General features: G+C 44.3%; 1 long non-coding RNA gene across 1 annotated transcript; it reads right to left on the bottom strand.

The window, feature by feature from the left end:
• Positions 1-3,120: 3,120 nt before the first annotated feature.
• LOC121002149 lies at positions 3,121-3,590 on the bottom strand. Its single transcript, XR_005779232.1, has 3 exons — positions 3,543-3,590; positions 3,364-3,457; positions 3,121-3,186 (listed from the first exon to the last, which is right to left on the bottom strand). It is a non-coding gene; the product is annotated as an uncharacterized LOC121002149 (long non-coding RNA).
• Between the last annotated feature and the right edge of the window lie 6,915 nt (positions 3,591-10,505).

The following is a 10,505-nucleotide window of genomic DNA, read 5'->3' as shown; positions in this document are numbered from 1 at the left end:
GGTATATGTAAAATGACACCCCAAAACACATTCCCCAACTTCTCCTGAGTACGGCGATAACAGATGTGTGACACTTTTTTTGCAGCCTAGATGCGCAAAGGTGCCCAAATTCCTTTTAGGAGGGCATTTTTAGACATTTGGATACCAGACTTCTTCTCACGCTTTTGGGCCCCTAGAATGCCAGGGCAGTATAAATACCCCACATGTGACCCCATTTTGGAAAGAAGACTCCCCAAGGTATTCAATGAGGGGCATGGCGAGTTCATAGAATTTTTTTTTTTTGGCACAAGTTAGCGGAAATTGATATTTTTTATTTTTTTCTCACAAAGTCTCCCTTTCCGCTAACTTGGGACAAAAATTTCAATCTTTCATGGACTCAATATGCCCCTCACAGAATACCTGGGGGTGTCTTCTTTCCGAAATGGGGTCACATGTGGGGTGTTTATACTGCCCTGGCATTCTAGGGGCCCTAAAGCGTGAGAAGAAGTCTGGAATATAAATGTCTAAAAAATTTTACGCATTTGGATTCCGTGAGGGGTATGGTGAGTTCATGTGAGATTTAATTTTTTGACACAAGTTAGTGGAATATGAGACTTTGTAAGAAAAAAATAATAATTTCCGCTAACTTGGGCCAAAAAAATGTCTGAATGGAGCCTTACAGAGGGGTGATCAATGACAGGGGGGTGATCAATGACAGGGGGGTGATCAATGACAGGGGGGTGATCAGGGAGTCTATATGGGGTGATCACCCCCCTGTCATTGATCACCCCCCTATAAGGCTCCATTCAGATGTCCGTATGTGTTTTGCGGATCCGATCCATGTATCCGTGGATCCGTAAAAATCATACGGACATCTGAATGCAGCCTGACAGGGGGGGTGATCAATGACAGGGGCGGTGATCAATGACAGGGGGGTGATCAGGGAGTCTATATGGGGTGATCACCCCCCCTGGAAGGCTCCAGGGAGACGCCTGTATGTGTTTTGCGGATCCGATCCATCTATCAGTGGATCCGTAAAAATCATGCGGACGTCTGAATGGAGCTTTACAGGGGTGTGATCAATGACAGGGGGGTGATGAGGGAGTCTATATGGGGTGATCACCACAGTCATTGATCACGCCCCTGTAAGGCTCCATTCAGACGTCCGTATGCATTTTGCGGATCCGATCCATCTATCAGTGGATCCGTAAAAATCATGCGGACGTCTGAATGGAGCTTTACAGGGGGGTGATCAATGACAGGGGGGTAATCAATGACAGGGGGGTGATCAGGGAGTCTATATGGGGTGATCACCACAGTCATTGATCACGCCCCTGTAAGGCTCCATTCAGACGTCCGTGTGCGTTTTGCGGATCCGATCCATCTATCAGTGGATCCGTAAAAATCATGCAGACGTCTGAATGGAGCTTTACAGGGGTGTGATCAATGACAGGGGGGTGATGAGGGAGTCTATATGGGGTGATCAACACAGTCATTGATCACGCCCCTGTAAGGCTCCATTCAGACGTCCGTGTGCCTTTTGCGGATCCGATCCATCTATCAGTGGATCCGTAAAAATCATGCGGACGTCTGAATGGAGCTTTACAGGGGTGTGATCAATGACAGGGGGGTAATCAATGACAGGAGGTGATCAGGGAGTCTATATGGGGTGATCACCACAGTCATTGATCACGCCCCTGTAAGGCTCCATTCAGACGTCCGTGTGCGTTTTGCGGATCCGATCCATCTATCAGTGGATCCGTAAAAATCATGCGGACGTCTGAATGGAGCTTTACAGGGGTGTGATCAATCACAGGGGGGTGATGAGGGAGTCTATATGGGGTGATCAACACAGTCATTGATCACGCCCCTGTAAGGCTCCATTCAGACGTCCGTGTGCGTTTTGCGGATCCGATCCATCTATCAGTGGATCCGTAAAAATCATGCGGACGTCTGAATGGAGCTTTACAGGGGTGTGATCAATGACAGGGGGGTAATCAATGACAGGGGGGTGATCAGGGAGTCTATATGGGGTGATCAGGGGTGATCAGGGGCTAATAAGGGGTTAATAAGTGACGGGGGGGGGTGTAGTGTAGTGTAGTGTAGTGGTGCTTGGTGCTACTTTACTGAGCTACCTGTGTCCTCTGGTGGTCGATCCAAACAAAGGGGACCATCAGAGGACCAGGTAGCAGGTATATTAGACGCTGTTATCATAACAGCGTCTAATATACCTGTTAGGGGTTAAAAAAAATCACATCTCCAGCCTGCCAGCGAACGATCGCCGCTGGCAGGCTGGAGATCAACTCTCTTACCTTCCGTTCCTGTGAGCGCGCGCGCCTGTGTGCGCGCGTTCACAGGAAATCTCGGCTCGCGCGAGATGACGCCAATCGGCGTTAGTGTGACCTGGGAGCGCCGCAGAAATGACGCCTTTCGGCGTTAGTGTGACGGTAAGTGGTTAAAGACCATATAATGAAATCAGAAATGTATAACTCTTCTGCCAACCCCTTAACGCCTATACAAAATGCATCAGAACAAATACCCCGGTTAAAAAAGCTATCTCCTCTATTTATAACATTATCAACAATCCCACCTCCCCCCCCCTCGTAGCTTGAAAAATGGACAGCAGAACTAGGTAGGGAGTTCAATAGCTCAGAGATAAAAGACATCATTGCAAATACGAGATCTAAATCAGTTAGCCCCAAAATACAAGAAACTCACTTCAAAATAGTCTCACGCTGGTACAGAACCCCTATAATACTTAATTGTATGCTCCCAGACATATCCCCGTTGTGTTGGAGATGTGAAGCGGAAAAGGGTACCATATCCCATATCTGGGTTCACTGCAAAAAACTAGAAAACCTTTTGGAAATCCATTACAATGATAATCAATAAAAGTTTTAACACGATAGCTAAAATTCCCTCAAACCTGATTCTATTTAGTATATTCGACAGGGGTGTAGCTATAGGCTCATGGGCCCTGGTGCAAGAGTTCAGTTTGGGCCCCCCCTACCCTCAATACCGTTTCATAACACCACCAGACCCATGTACGCCTAATGGCAGAACTAAAATCTCACAGAGAAAATACATTTCGATCCAATAAATGCATAATAATAAGGATGCCATAAGTAGTAAATTCTTATTTTTTATTGAAAATATAAAATCTGAGTGAGATAAAGTGTAGTGGCACGATTACGCACAGTGGCAGACCTAGGAGCAGAAAAAATGTTTGTGGTTAGTATTGTTAGTATTTGAAAGTTCTCACTTTAATGTATGATATAAAAAACCTTTCCCTAATGCCACCCCTTGTGCTGACCAGATTTCCTCAAATAAATGTTAAGTGCAGTCATATAAAGTACTAATGTAAACAGCAAAACAAAAACGTACCGTCAAGAAATCTGTAAATTCAATAGACAGCAGTCTGTGATCTTCTACATTCTTAATCTTCTCAAAGCAGCCATTAACTGGAAACTAAATTAACCTGCAAATTGAAGGAGAATAATTAGCATGTGGAATGAATCAATATTCATAAAGTAATTTGGTCAGTCAAAGAAAGTGATACTTACTGGTAACTTGAACGAGGTGAACAGTGTTGTTGCCATGATCTATCAAACTTTGATAAACTCCAAAACAGTCAACAAAAACAGGCAAAATTAAAAAGTAAAGTTGAACAGTCATCCTATGGAAAGAAGAATTACAATTAATACTAGATAATTATATATAGTAGACAATTAAAAATTTGTAAGCATCTGCCATAGCTTTCACTACACACAAAACCAATCAACCATGTATGTATCTATGAGAGTGTTTTATAAATGCTATATTGCTTTAAAATTTATTTTTATTTTAGTCATCTCTGTGAAATACACATCTATGTTTAGGGTTTTATCCTGTGGATTCGAGCTAAGCAGATGCTGTACAAATATATCAACCTGAACCATGCAAAAGATTAATGAACCGAAACCTTGCAACGTAATTCAACATGAACCGAAAACGAGTTAGTATGAACCATTTAACTAGTTGAAACTGAAAACTTCAAAACAAAAACTGGTAACTCTGAACTGGCAAACTTTATACTCACAATCCTACTAAAATGTTTGTCTCCGTGCTTTTGCCTCAGAAAACTTGTCGATCATGCTCTGAATATCAAGTTTCTTGGCCTTCTCGTTTTCGACACTTAGTAGGGCTAGATGACTTAGTCTCTGTTGAGACATTGTGCTCCTGAGATAATTTTTGATCAATTTCAACTTTGAAAATGATCTCTCTGCTGATGCGACTGTAACGGGTAGGGTAAGAAAGAGAAGAAGAGCTATGCAGACGTCCGGTAGAGTGGAAGACAATCCAGTGTTATCAACCATCAGAAGTATGGCTAGATCTCGAACAGATGAAGATTTTTTGATATCTTGTAGAAGTGCTGACCGGAAACTTAGCAGCTGGCCAGGAAAATCATTAGATAAATCATCCTGGTACAAGTTTTGCAATGTTGTTGCTTCTTTAAAGATGGCATCATCTGATTCGTTAGAAAGTGTTGTAGGCTGAAGAATTCTGAATCTTTGTAGAACATTATTCATGCCAATAAACCTATTTTGTAGCTGATTTATGGCAATATCCAAACACCGGTAAAAGACTGTAGTTTTGAACCTTTCTTCGGGGTCTTGTAGCCTTTCATCCAAACACAGCTCATCAAAGTGTCGCTTCACTTTCCTGACTCGTTTATTTTCAAATTTCACTTGAATGCCCCATTTGTCCGCTAAAGAAACTGCTGTCCTTTTAGCTTCTTTATAATTATTTCGGAAGCTGCTGAGAACTTGAGTAGCATTGTGTAATAGTTTGGTTGCATTAGACAGATCCATGTCTTTTGACTGCAGCATTTTAGAAACTGAATTAATATTTTCTAAAATTTTGGCTTGCAGTACTAGTATTAAAATAAACTGGAAGGCCTCCAGTTTTGCCTTCAATGCATTAGCCTCATCTCTCTCTTTTGGCTTGGTTGAAATGATAACGATTTTTGACAAAGCTTGTAAAATATCAGAAAACCTAAACCGTAGTGCTAGCACGGAGTCATAGCGAGAGGCCCATCTTGTTGGGCAAAGCTGCTTTAATGTTAGGGAGGATTCAGAGGTAAAGGATGCTAAAAATGCCCATCTCTTCACACTTTCACCAAAGAAAGTATACAACGACTGAACGTTGTCAAAAAAAATTGAAATTTCGGTAATATTTGAAACTGCATCCTGCAAAACTAAATTGAGGTTATGGGCAGCACAATGTATGTAAAGAGCATTATTTTCTTTCTTCAGAATGCGCGTCTGTACACCTGTGTAAATTCCACTCATGGTGGCAGCTCCATCATAGCCCTGGCCTCTGCATTTTGATAAATCCAGACCTCTCTTTTCTATGGATTCTATAATCGTTTTTTCAAGGCCAGCTGCTGTTTGATCGTCAACACATTGGAAACCTAGAAATGCCTCTTCTATTCTAATACCAGTTGGCCTAAGGTTTTCATCTCTCTCAATAATTACATATCTAAACACTTGGCTTAATTGATCAATTTTTCCAATGTCTTGGGTTGTATCCATGATTATTGAATAAAACTGTGCTTTCTGGATTTCAGAAACAATCTCCTCCTCCACTTTATTTGCGAGAAGACTTATCAGTTCATTCTGTATTTGTGGACTGAGATATTTAACAGTTCTTTGGGGCCTCTGCAAAAGGTCCTTTAGTACAGTATCATACTCAGCTAGTAACTCAATTATGGTGAGGAAATTGCCATTGTTTACCTCCCCTAACTTTTCCCTGTGACCACGAAAAGCAAGGTTGGCCATAGCCATTGTTAATGTAACATTAACAATTCTATGTAAAGCTTGTCTCCAAAATGTAGTCTCTCTTCTTATTTGTTTTTCATTTTCCTCATCTATGGTTTTGTGACGTCTCCATTGGTCATAAATTATACAGGCGTCTATGTGGGATTGACTGGTTTCATGTATCTGTATTTTTGCTGACAATCTTTGCCACTTTTGTATACCTTTTGCCCATGCTGGTTCAAATCCCTGTTTCTTACGATCTCCAAACAACCAGCAAGGCTCACATTAGGCTGCATTAAGTTTGGGAGAATAACAAAGCCAAGTAACAGGTATTTTAAGACCTGTTTTAGTCACTCTCTCATAGAAACTTGCCGAGAAACACCTTTGGTCTTTTTCATCTCGAGGGAATGGGCCTTTAGGTCTACATGGACCATTACTTATAATAAACCTTTTCAGATTTCCATCTTGAATGGTAATCGGGTAATGGCCTCTGTCTGTTACATGCTCCTCTGCTAGACAACGTTCTATAAGGCTGGACTGTGTCATTGACTCTGACACAGGCTGACTTTCTAACTGTTCCTCTGTACTTGTGCTACAACCTTGATCTAGACTTGATGCACTCTGCAATGGTGTCTGCACACTACTGCCTGGACTTACATTTACTTTCTCTGTTGATAAAGTTTCTTCGTTTGTACTGTGAGAAGCAGAGGATGTACTTGCTTCTCCAGGTATTTTAAAGAAACTACTTATTTTTGTAAGTTTGGCAGATTTCTCCTTTTCCTCCCTTTGCTTTTTGCGTTTTTGAGCGCCACTCATATGGTGAGACATGATGCAGATGTCGATAAATAGTTCTGTCAAAAAATACACACAATTTTATACTGTGTGACAACCACATCTCTGGTGCAATAATACCTATACAATCTACCAATAAAGTGTCATATGTACAATTGAGCAAACCTTATTGCGGATGCAAGAAGGGGGACATGGTGTCATGAACCCTAAGTTTGCATGTGCAATTTACTGGTGTGGTGTGTTGGCTTACCTAAGTTACAGATGCAGTTGGAGCAGTCTGAAATCCTTGAGGTGCTGAAGAGGATTTTGATTGGAGAATTGATCGCCTGACAGCACAAGATGGCTGTTAAAAGAAAAACAGTGGTTACTTGCTGTGTATTCATGTAAGGCCCGGCGAAGAAACCCCCTCCCACCCTCTTATATATCACTGTGTTTGTATAGGGTAACACTGTGGCCAAATATTACAAATAAGAGGGTGGCTTCGCTGGTACTTACCTGCAGAGAGAGTAAGGGAGCAGCTGGGCACCTTGAACACTTTAGAGAGAGTAGCTATCAGCAGGTCTATATATTGGAACAAGCTTTCTTCTCCTGTAGAAAGAATGACATTAGGTTATGCAATGCTAGTTAGAGATTATTCTGCATAAATTGCCATTTGGAAATATGAAATGATATAAGGTTTGTAATCTGCACTGCGAGGAAGGTAACGATCCGTGTTGCAGAATACACTCACCTAAAGAATTATTAGGAACACCTGTTCTATTTCTCATTAATGCGATTATCTAGTCAACCAATCACATGGCAGTTGCTTCAATGCATTTAGGGGTGTGGTCCTGGTGAAGACAATCTCCTGAACTCCAAACTGAATGTCAGAATGGGAAAGAAAGGTGGGCTACAACAGCAGAAGACCCCACCGGGTACCACTCATCTCCACTACAAATAGGAAAAAGAGGCTACAATTTGCACGAGCTCACCAAAATTGGACTGTTGAAGACTGGAAAAATCTTGCCTGGTCCGATGAGTCTCGATTTCTGTTGAGAAATTCAAATGGTAGAGTCCGAATTTGGCGTAAACAGAATGAGAACATGTATCCATCATGCCTTGTTACCACTGTGCAGGCTGGTGGTGGTGGTGTAATGGTGTGGGGGATGTTTTCTGGGCACACTTTAGGCCTCATAGTGCCAATTGGGCATCGTTTAAATGCCACGGGCTACCTGAGCATTGTCTCTGACCATGTCCATCCCTTCATGACCACCATGTACCCATCCTCTGATGGCTACTTCCAGCAGGATAATGCACCATGTCACAAAGCTCGAATCATTTCAAATTGGTTTCTTGAACATGACAATGAGTTCACTGTACTAAAATGGCCCCCACAGTCACCAGATCTCAACCCAATAGAGCATCTTTGGGATGTGGTGGAACGGGAGCTTCGTGCCCTGGATGTGCATCCCTCAAATCTCCATCAACTGCAAGATGCTATCCTATCAATATGGGCCAACATTTCTAAAGAATGCTATCAGCACCTTGTGGAATCAATGCCACGTAGAATTAAGGCAGTTCTGAAGGCAAAAGGGGGTCCAACACCGTATTAGTATGGTGTTCCTAATAATTCTTTAGGTGTGTGTATATCTCCATCACCGGGTGTGGAGCACATTCCTGTTAGTTTAGCTTTATGACAGTGAAATATGATAGGACTGTGTACACACTGCTATCAGCACAGGTGCCGGTCACACAGAATACCTAGTGGCTGGGAGCAGACTGGTCAGACAGATAGGACAGCATTCTTTTGTGTGACCGGCACCGGTGCTGATAGCAGTGTGTACACAGTCCTATCATATCTCACTGTCATAAAGCTAAACTAACAGGAATGTGCTCCACAGCCGGTGAAATGTACCACAATGTGGTGTCTGAAGAATTTTTTCACTGCACATTTATCAAATTTATTTTGCCCTGATTTTAATTGCTAATATATTTACAAATTAAATTCAGGGCGAAATTTTATAGATGTGCAGTGAAATTTTTTTTCAGACAGCACATGGTGTACTGGACTGACCCATCAACCGGCTATATACGGACGGACTGGTAATATCGTATATAGCCGATGTATGGGTCAGTCCAGCATTATTGCACACAAGGCTCACAGACACTGCCTACCCCAGGGCCAGTGCCCGTGCCTGGCGCACACACTGCTTGCCTGTGGCCTTCCCCCTGGCACACACACACTGTCATTAATTTAAGTGCCAACGCCAGTCAGCAACAGAGAGTCACAGTGGGCATCACGTTGGGGGCCTGGGCCGCTGCCTGCAGCCTGCCCCTGGCAGGCTGGCACAGTGGCATGCACCCACACTTGCTTGCAGTGCACTGCCTCTGCCTGGTGCAGGCCCACACACTGCCTGCCTGCGGCCTGAGTCTGACCCTTGGGCCTGGCACACACTCCACACACACAGTAAGTAGTGTGCCCACTGCCCAGTAACCACTTCAGCCACAGAATTCAGAGTCCCAGTCCCAGACTCCCAGTCCCACCACTCACTCCATGATCCCAAGACCGTCCCAATACCATTCCATTGCCAATCAATCCCATTCCACATCATCAAGCTGGCCTGGGCCCTGCGCTGCCGCCGCCTGCCATGCTGCTTCAGTCAGAGACAGACAGTAGAGAGTGAGTGACACTGACACTGTAGTCAGTACTAGAGACTGCGCTGCCGCCGCCTGCCATGCTGCCACTCAGTCAGAGAGTGACACTGACACTGTACAGTTACAGTACTAGAGAGTGAGACACTGACATAGTCTCAAAACTCACCTCGCCGCCAGCCACCGCACGTCCGCACTGCCACTGCCGCCTGCTTCTGAGTGTGACTTGTCTGACTAGGAGCCGGAGATGCGCGGTAACCACGCCACCGTCCGGCTCCTCTTCACTTAGTCAGACCCGACATAGACAGACAGCGCTGCGCCGTGCGCACTGCCCCCAGGGCGGGCCCTTAGCCGGGATTTTGAATAGGTGGCGTGGCGGTGGGGACCGCTGCGACCCCTGTAGCTACGCCACTGATATTCGATATACAAACTTCTACTATCAGGCATCCTTTAACACTACATATGTTAAACGTAGCCAAGCTACTTGTCCCTAAACTATGGAGGGAAAAAGAACCCCCATCCATCTCAGAGTGGCGGAAGGAGATGCATACCCTACATAATTACGAGAAACTAAGATTAATTAGAGATGATAATAAGCCAAAATACCATCAAACTTGGGACCCTTGGATCAAACTTTTAGAAAAAGATGCCATAACTGAACATCTTTAATTAGGGCTCTTTCACACCTGCGTTCTTGTGTTCCGGCATAGAGTTCCGTCGTCGGGGCTCTATGCCGGAAGAATCCTGATCAGGATTATCCCCATGCATTCTGAATGGAGTGAAATCCGTTCAGGATGCATCAGGATGTCTTCAGTTCCGGAACAGAACGTTTTTTGGCGGGAGAAAATACCGCAGCATGCTGCGCTTTTTGCTCTGGCCAAAAATCCGGAACACTTGCCGCAATGCCGCATCCGGAATTAATGCCCATTGAAAGGCATTGATCCGGATCCGGCCTTAAGCTAAACGTCGTTTCGGCGCATTGCCGGAGCCGACATTTAGCTTTTTCTGAATGGTTACCATGGCTGCCGGGACGCTAAAGTCCTGACAGCCATGGTAAAGTGTAGCGGGGAGCGGGGGAGCAGTATACTTACCGTCCGTGCGGCTCCCCAGGCGCTCCAGAGTGACGTCAGAGCGCCCCAAGCGCATGGATCATGTGATCGCATTGGACACGTCATCCATGCGCATGGGGCGCTCTGACGTCATTCTGGAGCGCCCCGGGAGCCGCACGGACTGTAAGTATACCGCTCCCCCGCTCCCCGCTCCTACTATGGCAACCAGGACTTTAATAGCGTCCTGGGTGCCATA

Source organism: Bufo bufo, chromosome 5 (assembly GCF_905171765.1).
Source record: "Bufo bufo chromosome 5, aBufBuf1.1, whole genome shotgun sequence".
Classification (NCBI taxonomy): domain Eukaryota; kingdom Metazoa; phylum Chordata; class Amphibia; order Anura; family Bufonidae; genus Bufo; species Bufo bufo.
The sequence above is the reverse complement of the archived record's forward strand: the minus strand, read 5'-3'. Positions and strand labels throughout refer to the sequence as shown.